Below are 24,298 nucleotides of genomic sequence, written 5' to 3'. Positions count from 1 at the left end.
AATAGTTATTAAATAGTTATTAACTATTTAATAACTACCTAGTTAAAATAAATACAAAAGTACCTGTAAAATAAAACCTAACCTAAGTTACAATTACACCTAACACTACACTATAATTAAATTAATTACCTACATTAACTACAATTAAATAAAATTACCTAAAGTACAAAACTCCCCACTAAATTACAGAAAATAATAAAATAATTACAAGATTTTTAAACTAATTACACCTAATCTAATCCCCCTAACAAATAAACCCCCCAAAATAAAAAAGCCCTACCCTACACTAAATTACAAATAGCCCTTAAAAGGGCTTTTTGCGGGGCATTGCCCCAAAGTAATCAGCTCTTTTACCTGAAAAAAAAGTACAATACCACCCCCAACATTAAAACCCACACACCCAACCCTACTCTAAAACCCACCCAATCCCCCCTTAAAAAAACCTAACACTAACCCCTTGAAGATCACCTTACCTTGAGAAGTCTTCACCCAACCAGGCCGAAGTCCTCAACAAAGCCTGGCGAAGTGGTCTTCCAGACGGGCGGAAGTCTTCATCCAAGCCGGGCAGCAGAGGTCCTCCAGACGGGCAGAAGTCTTCATCCAGACGGCATCTTCTATCTTTATCCATCCGGCGCGGAGAGGGTCCATCTTCAAGACATCCGATGCGGAGCATCCTTCCTGGCCGACGACTACCCGACGAATTAAGGTTCCTTTAAGTGACGTCATCCAAGATGGCGTCCCTTCAATTCCAATTGGCTGATAGAGTTCTATCAGCCAATCGGAATTAAGGTAAGAAAAATCCTATTGGTTGATCCAATCAGCCAATAGGATTGAGCTCGCATTCTATTGGCTGATTTGAACAGCCAATAGAATGTGAGCTCAATCCTATTGGCTGATTGGATCAGCCAATAGGATTGAACTTCAATCCTATTGGCTGATTGCATCAACCAATAGGATTTTTCCTACCTTAATTCCGATTGGCTGATACAATTCTATCAGCCAATCGGAATTGAAGGGACGCCATCTTGGATGACGTCACTTAAAGGAACCTTTATTCGTCGGGTAGTCGTCAGCCAGGAAGGATGCTCCGCATCGGATGTCTTGAAGATGGAGCCGCTCCACGCCAGATGGATGAAGATAGAAGATGCCATCTGGATGAAGACTTCTGCCCGTCTGGAGGACCTCTTCTGCCCGGCTTGGATGAAGACTTCTGCCCGTCTGGAGGACCACTTCGCCCGGCTTCGTTGAGGACTTCGGCCCGGTTGGGTGAAGACTTCTCAAGGTAAACTGATCGTCAAGGGGTTAGTGTTAGTTTTTTTTAAGGGGGGATTGGGTGGGTTTTAGAGTAGGGTTGGTTGTGTGGGTTTTAATGTTGGGGGGGTATTGTACTTTTTTTTCAGGTAAAAGAGCTGATTACTTTTTTGGGGGGGGCTTTCTTATTTTGTTAGGTGGATTAGATTAGGTGTAATTAGTTTAAAAATCTTGTAATTATTTTATTATTTTCTGTAATTTAGTGTTTTTTTGTACTTTAGATCATTTTATAAAAATTTTTTAATTGTAGTTAATGTAGGTAAATATTTTAATTATAGTGTAGTGTTAGGTGTAATTGTAACTTAGGATAGGTTTTATTTTACAGGTACTTTTGTATTTATTTAACTAGGTAGTTATTAAATAGTTAATAACTATTTAATAACTATTGTACCTAGTTAAAATAAATACAAACTTGCCTATAAAATAAAAATAAATCCTAAGATCGCTACAATGTAACTATTAGTTATATTGTAGCTATCTTAGGGTTTATTTTATAGTAAGTATTTAGTTTTAAATAGGAATAATTTATTTAGATTTATTTAAATTATATTTAAGATAGGGGGTGTTAGGGTTAGACTTAGGTTTAGGGGTTAATACATTTAATATAGTGGCAGCAGTGTAGGGGGGCAGATTAGGGGTTAATAAATATAATGTAGGTGGCGGCGGTGTAGGGGGGGCAGATTAGGGGTAAATAAATATAATGTAGGTGGCGGCGGGGTCCGTGAACGGCGGTTTAGGGGTTAATACATTTATTAGAGTTGCGGTGGGCTCCGGGAGCGGCGGTTTAGTTGTTAATAACTTTATTTAGTTGTGGTGGGCTCCGGGATCGGCGGTATAGGGGGTAAACAGTATAGTATAGTGTGGGTGTTTAGTGAAAGGGTACCAATAAAGCTGGGAAAAAGCCGAAGACTAGCAAGATCGATGACTGTTAGTTAACAACAGTCCGCTGCTCATCGCCCTGTACTTGGTGCGCGGCTTTTTGACAGATTTTTTGGTAATTTTGGAGAACGTATTCAGGTCCGCGGCAGCGATGTTAGGCGATCATAGGCGAGCGTATTGGTGCGGCAAATGCAGGTAAGTTGACAGCTTGATAAGTAGGGGCCAGGTCAGAGGTAGGAACAGGAAACAGGAAGTATAAGGCAATGCAATATTGCCATAAACAGAGTCACAGTATTTGCATAATAACTCCATAACAAGAGATGCAGACTAGATGAAAGGTAAAGTCTCACAGACAGGATACGTAGATATGCTGTAGACAGGAAACTGCAGTAGCAGGCAGGATATGTAGATATCCAGTAGACAGAAAATTCTGCAGTAGCAGGCTGGATACGTAGATATGCTGTAGACAAGTAATTCTGTAACAGCAGGCAGGATGTGTGGATAAGCTGTAGACTGTTAACTCTGTAGTAATAGGTAACAAGCAAGCAAAAGTATTTGGGGAAGTCCTTAGGAAATAAACCAACACTAACCTTTCCTAACGCCATTGCCTTCCCCTTGAACCCCTTAGAATTTAAGGCTATGGGCCCAGCTGTTTACAGATCGCTTCATAAGAGCCGACTATAACAGTGAAACTCTCGGCAGGGCCCTCTACCCACTTGACCCCTACAAAAGCTATCCTGCACACTGACTATGTTTACAGCGCTGCAGAATCTGTTGGCGCTCTACAAATACCTGATAATAATAATATCAGTGAGCCAGCCAAGGTCAAATGCCAGGGAATCAGTCCAGAAATGAAACACAATGCCAAGGGAAAATCCAGAAGAGTAGTCTCAAAACAAAGCAGTAGTCAGGCACCAGGAAATCCAGCAAAGCTGCATACAAACAGGAATCTGGAACAGAGGCTCTGTCAGTGCAACACTCAATGTCAAGGCCCAGAACTGAGAGCAAACCTGCTGATCGATGAGTAACTTCAGCTGGCAGGCAGGTGGAGCAAGAGAGTCAAAGTTGCAGCAAACAGAATTCCAAAAACCTTATCAGAACAAGCCATCTGGTGGTGAAGAGATAAGTTCGCTGGCTGGGAAACAAGTGTAGCAGATGTAGAAACTGGTCCCAGGTTCACATCTATGCTAGATCATGACAGTGACACGCTAACATTTACAAGCAAAAAGGCATTTATCACTTGTGTGTGTGTCAGCTTTAGTACTCATATCGCAAGTTGAAAGTAAATGCAATCGCTATTTACCCTAGAATGATTACCGCATCCTCAGAAATTTGTTTAACTGTTTCGTGAAACAAAAAAAAAATTACAAAGTACATTAAGAAGTACAGTTACACTCATGATCAGTGCCATATTAAGGGATTTGTGGACCTTTTTTCAGAATTATATTTATTTTTGGGTTATATTATCACTGTCATATTCATACAAATATACTGTATTAATAACACCTTGAAAAGCAGAACACCTGACAACATCAGAAATGTTAACTTATTCAGAAGGCATATTTTCAGTCCTGCTAATGTCAATGGCAATGGATGAGGCTTCTTATTCACTAAATGCAAAATCTCTCTCTCTCCCCCCCCCCCCCTCTCTGTCTCCCACTCTTCCACCTTTCTCTCTACCACACCCCCTTCTCTCTCTCCCACACTCCCCTTCTTTCTCTCCTACAATCTCAGGCACTCTGAACCCAGACACACACAATCTCACACACTCTGACCCAGCCACACACAACCTCACACACTCTGACCCAAATACACACACACCATTTTACACACTCTGACCCAGACACACAATCTCAGACAATCTGACACAGACACACACACACAATATCATACACTCTGACATAGGCACACAATCTCAGACAATATAATACAGACACACACACAATCTTAGACAATCTGACACAGACACACACACAATCTCAGATAATTTGACACAGACACACACAGAATCTCAGATAATCTGACACAGACACACACACACACACACACACACAATCTCATACACTCTGACACAGACACACATACAATCTCAGACACTCTGACACAGACACACAAGCTCAGGCACTGACACAGGCACACACACACACAATATCATTCACTCTGACACAGGCACACAATCTCAGACAATATAATACAGACACACACCCACACAATCTTAGACAATCTGACACAGACACACACACACACACACAATCTCAGATAATCTGACACAGACACACACATACACACACAATCTCATGCACTCTGACACAGACATACACACAATCTCAGACACTCTGACACAGACACACAAGCTCAGGCAATGACACAGGCACACATACGCAATCTCAGACACTCTGACATTGGAAAATTTGAAAAAAAATATAATTTGTAATAAAAAAATCTACTGCTTATTTGAAATTCAGAGTAAGTGCTATTGCATTGTCTTTTTATTATGTACTTGTTAATTATGTAATTCTACTGCATTGAGTGGTCCTTTAATACAACTGTTGATTTTTTAATCTGGATTTTAAAAAAAAAAAAAAAATAATAATAATAATAATACCTACCCATCTAAGCACAGAAATCAGGAAAAGATTCTCCAGGAGTTAAAAGAAGGGATTAAACCATAATTTAAGAAAAAAAAATGTTAAAACTTCCTAAACCCCCCCCCCCCCCCCCCCGCAAGTACAGTCAATATATCACCTGAACATCTCTATGTAAAAAAAGAAAGATATTTTACCTCAAAATGTCCTAAGTATTCACACCCCATTGTAAAGGGACTTTAAGCAGCAAATCAGTATGTCTGTCCCAGGACAGGCAAGGGAGCGAGCCTCATGCACATTTGTGTTATTTCCCTATTCAGTTTAAGGAAGTTTACTATGAAATCTCATGAGAGTTAAGTGAAATCTCATGAGATCACAGTAAAAGAGTTCATGACCTCAGCAACGTTTATGCTGATTGGCTGAAGGTCATTTCTTCATTTTTCTTTTTCTTTTTTTACCTGCCGATGCCGATGCGGATGAAATATAACTTTTTACACACATTACTAACTCTGGTGAGCTGAGGAAATTGTGAGGTAAAATAACTTCCTTTTTTACATAGAGATGCTCAGGTGATATTTTCCTGTCAGCTTTTTATAGTTATGCTGCATCACTTTCAAAAAGTGATTTAGCATATGAGTATTATGTCCCTTTAACTCACAATTTACTGCTCAAGAGCTTTATTTACACGGTAACATCTGAGCTTAGCTTAGCACTTGAGCAGTAAATTGTGAGTTAATTTTATCCAGAGGCCGGGGTAATTTTGATAATAATCTGCTGCACATCACCATAGACAGGGGATAATGTTATCATACACACAGGTTACTTACCTTATTACTGCTCCGTTATTGCTGACCCTCTCTGCTCAGTCATGACAATCCAGAGCAGGCTCGGTCCCTCCTCCTAATTTGTGCTCTAAACAACTGGCGCATGCACTTTCTCAACTAACTCCCTGATAAAATAAGATGTGTACGATCTCCCTCCCGGACTGCCACTATTATTAAAAAAAAAAAAAATAACACAATGGGCCTGGGGCTTATTTAGGGAAGCTCCTCCAGCCCCTACGGTAATCCGGCCCTGCTCATAACAAGATTATCTAATAAAAAATATTTTAAAAAATTTCACAAAATATGTATAAGGGCTCAAAGATATAAAGTTTCAGGTGTTAGGAAAAAAATGCGGCAAAGGGCTTTAACATAAAGATACATACATATACATGTCAAAATAAATTTATGTATGTATAAATATATATATATATATATGTGTGTGTGTGTGTTTAAATGTGTGTACATATGTATTTATAGACATATATATAAGTGCTTAACAAAGGAAAAGCACTAATGGCACTACTAGTGGTGTAGTCAGGAATTCCCCAGTAACCTAAATGTCTTATTGTACTATTGGATTATTGTACGAGAGTTATACATTTTGGGGTGGCGGTGCTGTGTACTGGGTAGAGAAAACTTTATTTAATCAGTCCTGGACTGATGTACACGCAGAGAGCACTCACATTCCTTATAGGTTATATTAAGTATAGAGCAATGAGATTGTGACATAGATACGCTGTTTAAAATATAACATTTATTAAGATGATTAAAAAATGTAAAACACACACACTTAAAAACACAAATGACAGTGGAGGGCCCTCTAGTGGGCCTGTAACAACATTAAGAGATAACCAACTTGAAGTCTGGAGTGTTCTAAACTATGTTGTTATATTGTTGCATGTTTGGAGGCTGGTGTTTGTGCTTACCTTTATAGGGTCTTGCAGCAGTGATCCCGGCCTCTTCCTGTTCCAGACTTCAAGGAGAAAATTTCTGCACTGAGGTCAAGATGGATAGAACGAGGAGAAAATCGATGCCACCGAAGAGATATCGGGAAGTCATGGAGCTGACGTCCAGGAAGAAGGGACCTGCAGGAGAAAGAGAAGAGCTGAGCAACAATGAGGCGGTACCCCCACTCCCCAAAAGGCTCCCCCTAGGAAATCTTTTAACAAGGGCAGGAAGGCAGTGAGAGGGGAGTTGGGCCCAGCAGACCAGGAATGGGGTGGTTCTTCAGGGCAGTGGCATAATAGCTCAGGCAAGGCAGACTTTCACCCTCTGGGGCTCCCCCTATGGCCCAGGCGGTTATGGATCAGCAGTCTGTCCCTCCCACACTAAGGGAACCTAGTGCGGGGCCTGGGGAATCAGGTGCAGGGCAATTGGGTTCAGGAGGGGGGGTCACGGCACAGTTGTTACCGGCTTTGCCCCCGGCAGCAATGGCCGCCGTCTTGGCCCTTGCCCAGTCCCTGGCTGTGGTGATAAGCCCGGAGAGGATACGGCAGGACCAGGATGGCTCCAGGGTGGGTGGCAGCTGGTGCAGCCCATCGAGGCCTTCAAAATCAATAGGCTCGTCTTCGGTGCTAGGCCACGCCCCCTTGCATGGCCGTTCTCGCGCGACTTCCCACTCTGACTCATTGGGAGGGGAGGAGTGTAGCCGCCATCTTGGGGGGCGGGACTATCATCATGCAGAGGGCCCACACGACCGGAGTACTCCAGGTACGTTGGGGAGTCTCAGGGTTACGGATGGGGCCACAGGGAGCTGCAACGTCCAATGTGAGGATAGCCTGGTCCAATGTGGTTGCTCAACTGCACTGGCGGTACATAGTTAACAGGGAGCTAGGAAGAACGGTCACAGCCCTGGGGGGCTTTGTTATCAGGCACAAACTGATTACGGCCGACAAGAAAGACCTGTATCGCCTTGGTGGAATACACCTAACAGACGTTGGGTTAGATCTGTTTATGAAGGACATCAGGAGAGCACTATTACAGATAATCTAAAAAAACGAACAAAAAAAAACGTAATTTTTTTTGTTGGTATTCACAACCGTCAGGCACAGGCACTTTGAGGTAGTGGCTGTGGGTAACTGTCAGTTAGTTAGCTATACTCTAAAAAAAAAAAAAAAATTAAAAGTTATATGGTTAAGTAGTATTTTAGTGTGTAAGGTACTTGTTGGTTAAAGGTGGCGGCAAGGGTAAATTTAGTCCTTTCTTCTTGTGGCGGTCGGGCAAGGCCCTGGGAGTGGGCACGGAGAGAGAAGAGTGATGGTCTGGGAGCAGGGAGGGGAGATGCCCACTAGGTGCCGGCCTAAGGGTCCTCTCCCTTACGGATTGCAGACCGAAGATCTCTACACATCACAGCTCTCTCTCTATGCCATTGAGCGCGAACAGCAGGGGGTCGCGCTACAAACACCAGAGGGGCCTCGTCCGACTGTCTGTAGGGGTTAGGATAGGGTTAGATGTCGCCACCAGTTATGAGGAACTTGTTACAAGTTTGAGTTGTGTTAAAGAGTGCATAATATAAGATAATTTTAAAAATAGTTAAAGCCGTTTATTAAATAAATCTGACCGTGACCGGTCTTTTCTCCCAAACAGGAGTAGAGGTTAGAGTCAGCCCGGCTGGGGTAGGTTTAATTGAGCTAGCCTTTGTAAGTCCTGGTTTTTAATATAATTTTAACCCACAAGGATGAACAGTGGCACTACTTGGACTTTTCCTCTAATGGTAATTCCAATCAGGAGGTGTGTGTTTAATCAATTCTACTGTGTACTAGAGGAAATGGTGCTTGTGCACAAATATAAGTATAAACACAAAGGAAGAATGGTATAAAAGATACCAGACTCCCCAAAGTATGCACTTACAGCACTCTGGGCCTAAACTAAGGGTTGGGATTCCTCAACAGGATATTAAAATATAACTTTTATTGATATTAAAATTAAAAAACCAAAATTGTTTGGTTAATACATATACAATTAAAATATGCTCCAGTGCCCAAATCAGTGTAATAAATTCCACGTTAGATCACAAATTATAATAATTCGGCCTCAATACATTCACCAATAATAGTGATCTAAATAATCCAGTAAATCAACTAGGTAATGGTTACCACAATAGTTATAGTCTAGATAATCGAGCTAATGTAAAAGTTCTCATCCAGGTAATCTCAGCTCAATAGAATTCCACTATCATTGTTGAGTATACAATACAGTGGGTGATATCAAAGTTATGAGTACTTTACATCAATAATAGTAATCAGAGAATAGGGGTAATAGTAAGTTGAATATTCACAGAAAAAAGTTTAATCAGTTATAACCTGGGCTACAAATTTAGCCAGTGTACTTGTATAAATAACAATGTGTGCGTGCTTGGTGCTAGGGGAGAGTGTTGAACTTGTTCACACTCTATTTTCTTATGTATTTTAAACAAGTCCAGTACCGCTAAATCATGTGGAGTGTAGGGTTACCGCAATTATAGAGCTAATCATTGGTATTTGGCCTATCTGGGTCTGTGTACCGAATAGGGGCTTCTTACACGGCGCTTATAGTTAATATACCTTCCTTACTATATACACAATAACAAGTTATATTCATATAGCCTGGGTTGTGCCAGACTTTATTTCATTAATTGCTAACTGAGTTTTCTGAACAATTATATGCTACGCCGTTGATACTTTTATAGTAACTGGGTTGTGCCAGTTTTAACTTAAACTACTAAACCATTGTATGAATGAGCGTGCATTATAAGACCTTACAGACCTAAGAGTGCGAGTGATACTGCTTTATAATCACAGCATTCGCTGTGCCATACGGCTCTCAAACTGAAACTTACATATTAACTTGCAACTCAGTTGCGAATTAACCACAAACCGTATGATAATGATTATTTATAAAACCTGGGTTGTGCCAGACTTTATTTACTTTTACTGCCAAATAGAGTGTTTGGAATGAATGTGTGTTACGATGTTGATTCAAATGATAAACTAATGGACACTTAGCTTTTTCATAAAGTCTGGGTTGTGCCAGACTTAACTTTAACTATAAACTCAGCTTTCAGAGCTTTCTGTATGATTAGATGTTATACCGCTGATACCTAACACAAACTGAATGATAGAAAGCATTTATTGAAACTGGGTTGTGCCAGACTTAACTTGAATTATAAACTCAGTATATGAATGAGCGTGTACCACAAGATTTTACAGACCAATGAATGTGAGTTGTAATACTTTAGAATCATAGCATTGGCTGTGCCATAAGGCACATAATTTGAACTTCCACACACTTGCAATTTTGCTGTGCATTAACTACGAGCTGTATGATAATTATTATTTCAAATCTGGGTTATGCCACCTTTATTTACTCAACTACATAAACGTGTGCTTGGAAGGAATGTGTGTTACGTTGTAGAAATTTATTGTAAACTGAAAGATACTAAATTTTATAAAATCTGAGTTGTGCCAGATGTAACATTAATTACATACCTAGTTTATGAATGTATGCGCCCCCAAATAACCTATAGTACTATGAACAAACCCTAGGACATTTATCAATCAATATAATCTGGGAGGAGCCAGAATAATTGCTGACCAAGTTTTCTATGGAGTGTGTGCCCAAAATTAGGAAGACGTATTAATATGAGCCATATTATTCTTGCAGCATTTGCTGTATTGACCAAACCCAGTAACTTTAATTACTGAATCTGGACTGTACCAGACAGAAAACATATTACTAACTAGGGTCAAATCATTCAATAACTTTAACAAAACAAAATTGGCTATATCTGAGGTCTGGGTGGCACAGAACTATGTTTATCTTAACAAAGACCGTATTCCAACTTCTAGGAATATGCGCCTAATGAAATATAGAAAACTATAGTAGCACCAAGCACGCACACATTGTTATTTATACAAGTACACTGGCTAAATTTGTAGCCCAGGTTATAACTTTTTTTTTTTATTAAACTTTTTTCTGTGAATATTCAACTTACTATTACCCCTATTCTCTGATTACTATTATTGATGTAAAGTACTCATAACTTTGATATCACCCACTGTCATGTATACTCAACAATGATAGTGGAATTCTATTGAGCTGAGATTACACTACCTGGATGAGAACTTTTACATTAGCTCGATTATCTAGACTATAACTATTGTGGTAACCATTACCTAGTTGATTTACTGGATTATTTAGATCACTATTATTGGTGAATGTATTGAGGCCGAATTATTATAATTTGTGATCTAACGTGGAATTTATTACACTGATTTGGGCACTGGAGCATATTTTAATTGTGTATGTATTAACCAAACAATTTTGGTTTTTTAATTTTAATATCAATAAAAGTTATATTTTAATATCCTGTTGAGGAATCCCAACCCTTAGTTTAGGCCCAGAGTGCTGTAAGTGCATACTTTGGGGAGTCTGGTATCTTTTATTTTAATTTTCTTTATTTAGGTGATTCAAAAATTATTCAACAATAAAGAAACAAAAAAGAAATTACAAACATTTCAAAAAGAAAAATTCCACAGAATAGAAAAGTATTGCTCTGTCAAGTTTGCATTTCTGTTCAAGATCATTAGTTTGTCTTTATCTCTAAAGTTCACGAGGTATATTACCACATGATAATACAAACAGACAGTCAGAAACCAGCACACTCAAAATATTACATCAACAAGTTGCTTATAGTATTGTTTATCCGTAGTCTTCTTGTCTTTACTAGTGAGACAATGAGTTCTGCAAGAATAATTTCATTATGTGCGAATATCTAGACTAATCCTGTAGATCCTATCTCTCTTCGGCTTTAGGATGATGGTAGGAGTCCCAGAGGAACATCATCTCTGCAAAGTAATCCAATCTACCCACTGTGTAGTAATAGAATCTTTCTAATGATAAATTAGTTTTCATCTGTGCTATCCACATAGTTACAGTGGGTTCTGTATCTGACTTCCAAAGTCTAGGAATAATCTGCTTTGCACTACATATGGCTAATTGGAGAAGTGATGTGTATTGCTTGAAGGGGAATTTAGGGATTGAATGAAACAGGTATACTAAGGGGTCTAACGGAATATTAAGATTCAGCATCTTATTCATCTCTATGTTGATATTCTTCCAATAATCTACTATCTTGGGGCACTCCCACCAAATGTGGAAAGGGGTTCCTTTCCCTGCACACTTTCTCCAACACCTATGTGACAAAACCAATCTCGCCACTGTACATTGGAGGGCCTGTTATGGAACATTCTTTGGGCTGGAGGTACATGGGCTTAAGGATACCCAGAGACGGCATGGAAATATGGAATTTTATATGCTGGACACCCCATGTACTTTCATAACTCTGTCTTATGTCTATGTCACCCTGTATCCATAAATACAGGATGGGTACAGGGTGTGAGTGCCCCTTGTGGGAGCAATTGTGACTCTATAAGCAAAGTGGGCATAAAAGACTTTATAGCTAATAAGAACTGTTCCTATATTCTCTAATAAGATGTATTCTATGTATGTTTAAGATCTGATTGTGTCTCAGGAGTCTGTCTGGGTAAACTGATTGTGTCCTTGTGTGATTATGTTAACTAGACTGCCCAACATCAGATTGTCTGAGTACTTAATATGTTAATCTGTTTTACCTGTGAATTGTCTATTTGATTGTTAGAGGTTTGATGCATTGTTCATATGTTTGCTTTACTGTTAAACCAATGCCCTTTGTAACCTGAAGCCAGGGTGTATAAATCTGTGTGCTGCCTTCAAATAAAGCAGACATTCTGTTTAAACCTGAAAACTGGCTGGGTTGTGAATTGCTGATTCCCTATGCAGGACATTGTTCCCTGGTGTTAACCCTTGGTACACTGTTGGTACCGTAACAATTGGTGGCAGCGACGGAATGAACCTTATCGCCCAGAAGAGCAACTACACAAGCCAGTAACCTCAGGAAGAGGGGGATTATTACAATACTGACTAAGATGGAAAAGAGAAAAGTAAATTTTGCAGCTTTTAAAAACTACCTGGAAACAGAAGGAGAGATTGATGGGTACCTTGCGGATTTTGAGAGGCAATGTGCACTACACAAGGTACCCGCAGAGGACTGGGTCACGATATTATCTGGAAAATTATCCGGCCGGGCCAGAGAGGCTTTTCGGGCCATTCCAGATGAGGAAGTCAGGGATTATAATACTGTAAAAGAGGCTCTGCTCTCCAGGTATGCGGTTACACCGGAGGCATACCGGAGACGGTTCAGAGACACTGTTAAATTAGCTGGAGATTCCTACCTTGAGTGGGCATGTAAGGTGCACCGCACAGCAGCTCACTGGATAGCGGGGTGCCAAGCCATATCTGGGGAAGAGGTGCTGCAGCTATTCCTGTTGGAACATTGCTTCGACAAATTACCCGCAGGAGTTCGAGAGTGGGTTCGGGACCATAAACCCTCCAACCTACAGGAAGCGTCTCGCTTGGCAGATGAGTATACGGATGCCCGCAAACTGGACACTGCTACCACTAAGCTCCCTGCTAGAGTGGAGTACAGACCCCCAGTCACCCCAGCAGCTGCCAGTTACCAAACCCCGGCGCACCACTATACCACACGGCCTCCGGCCACGAACTACCCTCAGAGAGCCCTGCGGTGCTACTCACAACCTATTCGGTGCTTTAGATGTAAGCAACTAGGGCACAAAAGACCAGAGTGTCCCCTAAACGCAGCGAACCAAGCGCAGTCCTGGAGAAGACCCGCCGGCGGAATCCCACGTAATCCTCAGCCTGCGGCCCGCTACGTAGAGGCGCAAGAATGCTGGAGCATCCTACATGAGGCAGACCTTGTGCAAGCTGCCCACCGGAATAACCGGCAACTGGTTAAAGTGAATGGGAAGAAGGTCAGTGGTCTACGGGATACTGGTGCTACCATGACCTTGCTTCAAAAGAACTTGGTGTCTGAGAAACAGTACACTGGAGACACTGTGGCTGTGAGGGTAGCAGGGGGCGATGTGTTCAGCCTACCTGTTGCCAGGGTACATTTGGATTGGGGAGTGGGCGCTAGACCTGTGAATGTGGGGGTCAAGAAGGACTTACCTGCTGATGTTCTTCTTGGAAATGACTTGGCCCCCCTTGTTTCTGCCTACGCTCCTATGGGTCCCGCTGATGTTAACTCTGTGACTACCCGTGCCCAGATCCGTGCAGCAGAGACTGACCCACCTGCTGCTAAGCCCCAGGACGCTGAGCTCAGTAAATCTCTATCCGCTATTGATATGTGGAGGTCCCGTTACAATGCGCTGATGAAGGAGAAGAGGAGCGCAGAGGAAAAAGCACGTTTAGAACAGGAATCTCTGCTAGACAAGCTGCACCGACAGACTGCAGAAAACACCAGCTTGAGAGTGGAACATGAAACATTAAAGACAAACTTAGTGACACTGGAGGAGAAGCTGACGCTGGCTCATAGTGAGGTGCAGCAACTCAAGGGCACCCTATGTCAGTATGAAGGGATTGTGGATACCTATAAAGAGCAGGTACAGAAAACTCGTAAAGAAGCTGATGGGATTTTGAAGGACTGTTTGGCCCTGGTCTGGGCACTGAGGAATTTGAACCCTTGTTTGTATGGACAGGAATTCTCTCTCATAACGGGAATACAGATGGATTGTCCCAGCAAACTGACATGCCTACCAGGCGCTCTGGTGGTATATGGCACAGTATATACCCTGGACAGCCGAGCATGACAAACCAGAGGGAGAGGAGTTTGATGGTCCTGTCCCCCAGCAACACGGCTGTTTAGCCAAAGGGGAGACGATTGGTCTCCCCCTCCAGCAGCACAGCTATGTATCCGAAGGGGAGACAGTCGGTCTTCCCCTCCAGCAACCAGGCTCCCACCAGGCTACTTCCATGGTAGTGCTGGCACCCGGGCAGAGTACAGCTGGTCTCTGCCCACCTCGCAACCCACCAATTCAGCGTACCAGTCCCCCACACAGCTGTGGTGAGGCACCTGGACATGGACAAGTTTTCCCCGTACTCAGGTGTAGTAACCATTTATTGTGGGTGGGCTGTACTACTAATTGTGTTTTATGGGTGGGTTGCTGGACTAACCAGGGCACTGACCGGCAGGAGGTCAGATACCCTGTTAGTCTGTTTGGAAAAGGGGAGAGATGTGACAAAACCAATCTCGCCACTGTACATTGGAGGGCCTGTTATGGAACATTCTTTGGGCTGGAGGTACATGGGCTTAAGGATACCCAGAGACGGCATGGAAATATGGAATTTTATATGCTGGACACCCCATGTACTTTCATAACTCTGTCTTATGTCTATGTCACCCTGTATCCATAAATACAGGATGGGTACAGGGTGTGAGTGCCCCTTGTGGGAGCAATTGTGACTCTATAAGCAAAGTGGGCATAAAAGACTTTATAGCTAATAAGAACTGTTCCTATATTCTCTAATAAGATGTATTCTATGTATGTTTAAGATCTGATTGTGTCTCAGGAGTCTGTCTGGGTAAACTGATTGTGTCCTTGTGTGATTATGTTAACTAGACTGCCCAACATCAGATTGTCTGAGTACTTAATATGTTAATCTGTTTTACCTGTGAATTGTCTATTTGATTGTTAGAGGTTTGATGCATTGTTCATATGTTTGCTTTACTGTTAAACCAATGCCCTTTGTAACCTGAAGCCAGGGTGTATAAATCTGTGTGCTGCCTTCAAATAAAGCAGACATTCTGTTTAAACCTGAAAACTGGCTGGGTTGTGAATTGCTGATTCCCTATGCAGGACATTGTTCCCTGGTGTTAACCCTTGGTATCCGGTTGGTACTGTTACAACCTATCAGATGCTTCGGGGAATATAAATTTCAACCTATGGGGGGTAAGGTACCAACGGAGTAGGAATTTGTAATTTGTTTCCAGTAGGGCTGCTGAATGGGCGGATCTAGCTGTGTTCTGAAAGATCTTTAACCATTCTTGTTCCGTAAGAGTGTAGGGGAGCTCTTTGTGCCAGGAATTAACTGTTGAAGTGTGTAAAGTTTTGGGGGGAGTGACTAGGAGTTGATAAAGGAGGGAGATGGCGTGCAGTAACGGGGAGTCCTGAGTGCAAAGTTTCTCAAGTATGGTACATTCTCTTGTGATTTGGTGTTTGAATTTGTGGGAGTCGACAAAGTGACTAAGTTGAAGGTATCTGAACCAGTGTGTGAATTGTGTGACCTCCAATTCCTCTAAGTGCTGTCTCGAGAACAGTTTACCCTCTTCAAGTATAGAACATAATGGGATTAAACCATCCAGTCCCTCTGGTATTTTAGGCGTCAGTGGCAACCCTATGGGAAAGTCAGAATTTGATAACACTGTTGTTAAGGGGGAGGGGATCGTGGATATATGTGGATGTCTATGTAAAACACTGTACCAAATTTCGAATGTCTCTTTTATGATTGGGTAATCTTTAACTAGTGGTGGTTGGTTTCCTCTAGGTTGCCAACAGTATGTTCCTAATTGTGCTGAATTGGTAAGGTCATGCTCCAGTCCCACCCAGAGTCTATTCTTATTTATGGGGAGTGTGCACCAGTCTATCACTCTTCTAAAAAATATAGCATTACGGTATTTAGATAAGTCTGGAACCCCCAGGCCTCCAAATTGTTTTGGTAAGTATAGGGTAGATCTAGCTACTCTGGGTGGGCGTTTTCTCCAGATATAGGAGTTCAGCACCTTTTGCAGTTTAGAAATATAAGTTTCTGGGAGGGGTATGGGGAGGGTCTGGAACACATAGAGTATCTTATGGAGGATAGTCATTTTGGTTACTCCAATTCTACCAAGCCAGGAGATTTGCTTATGTAGCCATAAGGAAGTGTCTCCGCAGATCCTAGTCATTAGGGCTTCATAATTTAGATCAATTAATTTCTGTTTGTCATCTGTTAGATAAATGCCTAAATATTTTAAAGCAGATTGTTGTATTTGGTAGGGTACTTGTAATCTAAGGTGTTGTATAGCAGTACTATTTAAGTTGATGGGGAGAATTTCTGACTTATTTTGGTTCACTGAGTAATTGGAACAATGGCCAAACGCTTCCAGGGAATTCCGCACCACAGAGAGAGAAGTGGTTGGGCGCGTCAAAATTAATAACAAGTCATCAGCGTATAACGCAAGTTTATGAGGGGTGGAACCTATGGTGAGTCCATGAATGTTCTGGTCATTTCGTAAAGCTGTTGCCAGGATCTCCATAGACAAAACAAATAAGAGAGGGGACAATGGGCAACCTTGTCTAGTGCCGTTGAGAATTGGAAAGGGGGTGGATAGAATCCCATTTACTTTAACTTTAGCCGTCGGTTCTGAGTAAAGTGCAAATATACTTGAGATAAAACTGTCAGGGAAGCCAAATTTCTTTAAGGTCAATTTCAAAAAAGTCCAGTCTAGTCTGTCAAAGGCTTTTTCAGCGTCTGTCGAGAGTAAAATGGAGGGTATGTCATGATTTATAGCATATTGCATTAGGTGAAGAACTTTTACGGTGTTATCTTTAGCCTCTCTCTGCGGTACAAAACCCACCTGGTCTGGGTGAATGAGCAAGGGCAAGAATTTATTGAGCCTAGTAGCCAAGATCTTTGCATAAATCTTCACATCTACATTTAGAAGTGAGATCGGGCGGTAGTTCGAAGGGATTGTAGGGTCTTTACCTGGTTTTGGTATGACCGTTACTATCGCTTCAAGCATAGAGGGTGGGAATGCAGACAGTCGGTCGACCGGATTGAAAACTGTAAGCATTTGCGGTATTAGTAAATGTTTAAACTTTTTATAGTAAGAGCTTGTAAGTCCATCTGGACCTGGACTTTTCCCTAGCTTTAAAGAGTGTATAGCTGTGTTAATCTCCTCTGAGCTGATTGGCGAGGTAAGGGTTTCCAGATCATCTAATGGGATAGTAGGCACAGTCACTTGCTCCAGGTACTGGAGACAGTGTGTTTGATGTTCCTTTAAGTTTCTTTTAGGAGTCAAGTTATAAAGAGTAGAGTAATAATCTCTAAATATTTCAGCCATTCTATGTGATTCTACAGTGCTTTCTCTATGTGAGTCTTGTAGCGTGCTAATAAAATGTGTCGCTTGTCTAACTTTAAGTGCTCTGGCTAGCAGCTTGCCAGGCTTATTACCTTCAACAAAAAATTTTTGTTTTAACCTCATTGCTTGTGTGTGGGCTGAGTGTTCTAAAAATGTTGTCAACTTGTTTTTAACTTGTTCTCTCTGAGATTTCAGTGTCTCATCTTGGGGATTCTGTCTATAGGATCTGTCAAGCTGTTGGAATTTGTCTGTGAGGTCTTGGTGACTCATTTTATGGTTTTTGGATTGTGTTGCCTTAATTTTTATCAATTCACCTCTTACAAAGCACTTGTGAGCCTCCCAGACAGTACATGGGGCCATATCTGGAGTGGTGTTAATTGAGAAGTATTCACTTATCGATTTCTCAATTTGCTGTAAAGTAGGGGTATCATTAAGTAAGGTGTAATCAAAGCGCCATTGGTAGGGTTTAAAAGGAAGGCATGTCCAGTGAGTGGTACAAATGACTGCGGAATGGTCTGACCAGGCCGTGGGGCAGATATCAGTGTTTACCACTGATGAGATGGCTATGTGGTCTATGAGGATGTAGTCAATGCGTGAGTGGGAGCTTTTAGGTGTGGAATAAAAGGTGTAGTTTCTCCCCTTGGGGTGTTGGATACGCCATGGATCATGCACTCCTACAAGCGTCAGGTCATCCTTGATGGATTTAAGCGCTTTTTTTGAAAGTTGAGATTGGGTAGTGGAGCTATCTAGTGATGGGTTTAGTGGAGTGTTAAAGTCCCCTCCAATTATTAATGACCCCTTGTAAAAAGCTAGGATGTCAGTAGTAATCTTGCGGATAAAGGATGCCTGACGGGTATTGGGGGCGTAAATGTTGACTAATGTGACAGGTTTGCCATATAGTAATCCCCGTATAGCCAGAAATCTCCCTTCACCATCTCTTTCTACATCCTGTACATGGAATATTAAGGACTTGTGGATTAGGATGCTAACTCCTGAAATCTTTTTATCTAAGTGGCTGCTATGATAATGGATGGGGTATGAGTTTGTGAAAAACTTAGGCTCTTGATCTCTTAAATAATGTGTCTCCTGTAAAAATAAAATTCCAATCTGCTTGTGGACAATATCAGCAAAAGCAACTCGTCTCTTATGGGGGTTGTTAAAACCCCTAACATTTTGTGTCATAAATGTTACCTGTTTCCGAACTGTCATTATTCACACCAAGTTAGAGGTAGATGCATTCTAGGTATGACTGGTAACTCATCATTTCTAAGCCGATTACAGATATAAATACATGAAAGTGTACCAAACAGTATTGTGGTAATATCATACCTAATCTTGAACCGTACAGCAATTACCTGTGGGTAAAAAAAATAAACAACATGCAAACAACAAAACAATAATATGAATTCAAACAAACAATTTGACATAAAATGTCACACACTCAATAGGGAAGAATAGCCTATCCCATTAGAAACTCGATAGTAAAAAATTTAGAGGACAAATGTTCAAATTTAAACTGATAGTCAAAATAGGGCTGTATTGCAATAAATATAGAAATAGTTCAATCCCAACTTTTGCAGAGCCCGGATAGAAAAGAAGGGTCAAACGTTCTTCACGTCTCCCCTCCTGAGCTGAAACACAAAGTAATCTCACCCATCTGATGAGCCGGATCTCTCAGGTAGTACTGTCCTGTGGGGTGTCTTGCCCCTTCTTAGTTTTCTTGATCTTGTGCTGCTGCCACGGGGATCTAGGTGGCCTAGTAGGGATAAAACTGGTAGGGAGATCAGGAACTGCTTCTGTAGCTGCGACTGATGGAAGAGCTAATCCTAAGGCGGTGCAGGTCTCTGCGATGTCGTCTGGGGTCTTGCATATATGTTTCGTGCCTTTATAAATTATGTTCAGGGAGCAGGGAAAACCCCAGCGGTAAGGGATCTCCTTTGTTCTAAGCAGAGATGTCAATGGTTGAAATTCTCTCCGCCGCTGAAGAGTGCGGGGTGCTATATCAGCAAAGATTTGCAGGCGGTAATTTTGAAAGGAGATATCTTTAAGGCGTCTGGCAGCCCTAAGAATTTCTTCTTTGGTTTGGTATTCTTTGAGTTTTAAAACAATGTCACGTGGAGGCGCTTGGTCTGGGGGTTTTGGCCGGAGAGCCCTATGGGCTCTGTCCATAGATAAGTCCATGGTTGATGAAGGCCCCAGAAAGAAACAAAAGAGGCCCTTGAGAAAATCAGGGATAGTGTTTGGCAGAACTGTTTCTGGAATCCCCCTAATTCGGAGGTTTTGGCGGCGTTCCCTGTTCTCCAAGTCCTCCAGCTTGTCTTGTAGCTGTGTAATTTGTAAATCATGGGATTGTGCTGTGGTTTGCAAAGTTGAAATCTCATTCTGGTTAAAGTCATTATCCTCCTCCAGCACTTCAACACGATTACCTATTTCTGTTATATCTCTCCTCAGACCAGCCATTTCCTCCTTGATGCATTCTCTCACTTTACCTACTATATCGTCCAGATCACGTTTAGACGGGATTGAGGCTAGAAAAGCTTTGGAAAGCTGAACATATTCCTCTGTGTCACTGTCCTCACTACCTGATGGAGACATTTCAACCTGTTGTGGTTTAACAGAGTCAGGTGTAGTTGGTTGTGGGTTTTCTGATAATTTGAAAAAGGAGCTGACAGTTGGTCGATTCACTGCTGACTTCTTAGCTTCCTTTCCTGCTTTTGGGAGTTTTTTTGGCGACATGTCTATAGTGCAGATCGCAGTGTTTCACTGTCCTGAGTTTGACAAAGAATGCGTAGCAGTTTTGTGCCTTCTCTTGCTAAGCAGTTCCTCTTAACACCAGAGTAGTATTATATGTATCACCTCAGTTTCGTTTTTATATCTGTTAATTTGACATCTGCGTCACAAAGGATTCTTTGTTATATGGCACCCAGAACATATAGGGATTAGGAGCAGCAGCTACACATTTGCGTGTGAGATAAACATTGGCATGATTTTAAGTTCCCATTACTCACTGACCGTTAGTTGTCCGGTATCACATTAATCCCTTGTCAAGTTCCGACCTTGCAGTAAAAATATAGCTGCGCCGTTTTCTCTCAGTATGTTTGCCAGCTGAGAGTTGTCAGAGCCTAGGCTGGGGCTCAAGTTAAGTATTACATGCGACTAATCGTCACTTCAGCTGGGTATGCGCGCTGATTGTGTCCGTGTGTATGTGGTACCGGGTTACTCACAGCCAGGTCTCAAAGATGGCGTTAACAGTGTAGGCCGCAGTACGGAGCGTGTTCAGATATTTAGCGCAGCTCACTCCATTTGTCTCCATCGGGTCCGGCACTTGTCCTGTATGTGGTTAGGATCTAAACATCGACTTTGGGATATTAATTGTCCTGAAGTTTAGGTGAATATGGGCATCGGCAATCGGAGCTCACTCTAATGTGCGGCCATTCCACACAACGGCCGGCTCCGCCCCTCGAGTCTGGTATCTTTTATACCATTCTTCCTTTGTGTTTATACTGGTTTTTAATATAGCCTTCCACCCCTTTCAGGAGGGTTCTACTATTTACCTGTGGGGGTCGCCTTACTGGGTTGGTGAGGATATGCCCTAGCGGGCAGTCGGGCAAGGCCCTGGAAGCGGGCACGGAGAGAGAAAAGTGATGGTCTGGGAGCAGGGAGGGGAGACGCCCACTAGGTGCCTGCCTAGGGGTCCTCTCCCTTATGGATTTCAGACCGAAGATCTCTACACATCACAGCTTTCTCTCTATGTCATTGAGCGTGAACAGCTGGGGGTCGCGCCACAAACACCGGAGGGGCCTTGTCCCTCTGTCTGTAGGGGTTAGGATAGGGTTAGATGCCGCCACCAGTTATGACAAACTTGTTACAAGTTTGAGTTGTGTTAAAGAGTGCCTAATATAAGATAATATTAGCCATAGTTAAAGCCGTTTATTGAATAAACGTGACCATGACCGGTCTTTTCTCACAACCAGTTGTTGTGTTTTATTTATTAAAAAGTTATAGTAGTATAGTACGGATGACTTAATAGGGGGTTTATCTCTTATGAGTTAAAGCTGGTAAGTAAATCATGTGTTAATCGTCAGTAAGCTTAACTAGGGTAATTTTGAAAAATACACAAATCAATACAGACCTAGGCTGTGAATTTTAAACCATGGTCTGTAAATAAATGTGATTCTAAGCCAGTCTGCTTGTTAGTGAAATACACATGAGTGCAATAATTATGTTTCTAAATGGAGGTAGAATATCTCATATCCCAGAACATCAGAGTTAAGTAATAACCTTATTGTATTGGTTGCAAAGCTTTTCTGTCTGCAATATTAAAATTAGGCTCTTTAAATGCCAACTGTTTAAATACATTCGGTTATATTCACTGCTACCATTGAAGAGACAAATGTAGTCATTAGAATATTATATGCTGCATTCGCTGGCTCCCTGCGTAACTGCTCATGACACTAGCTGCTTAATCACCTCTGCTTACAAACATGCACATCTATAGCTATAAAGCGCTACACATTCCAACACACCTAGTTATAAGTTAACAATGGCCACGCACATACATTCACAGAATATTATTATCAATGTTGGTTTGTGTTAAGTAGATTTACCAGCAACTCATTGCACATTAAAATCTACACAGATTCCTTCCTGTCCCCTGGCATGTTTCGCCACTAATTGGCTTTCTCAAAGGGTAAAATCACAGTTATACAATATTCATATTTAATAAAGGTTTTAACTATGTATTTACTGTAAATATTTCATATTCCAATGTTCTGAACATAGCAGAATATGTTCTATGTATTTATAAATAGATTTTCCTATATATATATATATCTATAACTTATATATATATATATAGATAGATAGATAGATAGATAGATAGATATGTATAGATATATATTTTACCAAAATACCATTAGATATATGTAGAAATATGTATTTATAAATACATAGAACATATTCTTCTATGTGAAGAACATTGGAATGTGAAATATTCATATTTTCATGTCGGGTTAGCGCACTTGAGATTATGCATTCAGGTTTGCATGCCAGTAGGGTGTTAGGTTTCTTCCCAATTTATTTGCTTCATTGACAAAAATGTTTTACTTTCAATCTGTAAAACAAGTGCTATCAGACGCGCGCAAAAAGCTTACTTCTAGCGTTTAAACAGGAGCATTAAATACGGCTCCATTTGTAATCTGGGAATCAGTAGATATGGTCTTTGAACCTATTGGTTGATTTGAAATTTAAAGTCAGCAAAAATAAATGACTTGTATCATCTGCTAAAATAAAAATCTGGTTTATAACCTTCTTTTAAGTGCAATATATATCCTTTCAAAATATCTTATAAATAAAAGCAAGTTAAACTCAATCTAACCAATAAAACAATACCCCCTCAGCTCTGTCCCTAATTAGATCAGTGGTTGGGATTATGTATGTAGGAAATAGAGAGGAATTGCAATTCTTTGGTATGGTGTGATGAGAGATCCAAGGTTAAAGAAATTTAAAAATCCCACTGGTCACTATAACCGAAAATGGAGTTGGTGGAATACATATGACCTTCAGGAGAGTACATAGGACCTTCAGGAGAGTACATAGGACCTTTAGGAGGGTAAATAAGTTTAGGACCCTTATGCCATATAAGAGAAACTTTATAGCTGCATGTAATCAGAATAAATGTTTTGTCTGTTATTATACAAAAGTTTTAATGCCCAGATTAATTACTTACAAATGTTGCAGTTTGTAAGGAGACAAATAGTATTTGTACATCCCCTGTCAGTAAATATATATAATAATAATAAAATATATATAATAATGTTGTCATTCCTCATTACTAATATGGAATGCTAAAATGAAACATTATGACATCACTAAATCAGAGATTCTGAACACTTTCCATTTCCTTTTCCGTTTCCTCAAATTTGTTAATATGCAAAATGTAATTTATTTCATAAGAGTTAACCTCCTCTTACATAACTACTTCTTGTAACTGGGTCACCAAGTATGAACCTTTGTGTAGTTTTTCCAGTAAGGTGTGTATTTTGGTTTCTGGGTGGAGGATTTGCAAAATATCTATTGTGATATTTTTTTTTAGTTTAAGGATCCAAAAATAATTTAACCAAGTTGACATTACAAAACAAATAACATATCCCTACCATCAGTATCATTAAAGGGCCACTAAATACAGCAGAATTGCATAATTAACCAGTGCATAATAAATAGACAATACAATAACGCTTAGGGGTAGATTTAACAAGGGCCAAATGGCCCTTGTTCCCCTTGTTTTCTCGCGAGCCTTCAGGCTCACCGGAAACTGCAGTTATGAAGCAGCGGTCTAAAGACCGCTGCTTCATAACTTGTCCGCTGCCTCTGAGGCTGCGGTCTTCAATCCGCTCGATCCTATACGATCGGGCTGATTGACACCCCCTGCTAGCAGCCGATTAACAGCAAATCTGCAGGGGGCGGCATTGCACAAGCAGTTCTGGTGAACTGCTTGTGTAATAATAAATGCTGACAGGGTATGATGACGGTGCATGCAATGTCTGCCGGTCATGATACGCTACAACGTACTTCTGCCCATACTTCATTTTACATGAACTGTCCTCTGATACAGAAGAATGTGATTGAGAGTCTGCTGGAAGCAAAGAAGTATCCCCACTGTGATCTTGCTGAGGCGAAGGCACCCCTCTTAAAACAGAGGATCCCAC

General features: G+C 41.1%; 1 long non-coding RNA gene across 1 annotated transcript in view; it reads right to left on the bottom strand.

The window, feature by feature from the left end:
• Positions 1–24,298, bottom strand: part of LOC128652540 (uncharacterized) — a 145,955-nt gene that overhangs the window by 87,264 nt on the left and 34,393 nt on the right. The window contains exon 2 of the long non-coding RNA XR_008401295.1: positions 6,526–6,684. This is a non-coding gene — a long non-coding RNA (uncharacterized LOC128652540). The remainder of the gene's footprint in view (positions 1–6,525; positions 6,685–24,298) is intronic.

This window comes from Bombina bombina, chromosome 1, assembly GCF_027579735.1.
Source record: "Bombina bombina isolate aBomBom1 chromosome 1, aBomBom1.pri, whole genome shotgun sequence".
Classification (NCBI taxonomy): Eukaryota; Metazoa; Chordata; class Amphibia; order Anura; family Bombinatoridae; genus Bombina; species Bombina bombina.
The sequence above is the reverse complement of the archived record's forward strand: the minus strand, read 5'-3'. Positions and strand labels throughout refer to the sequence as shown.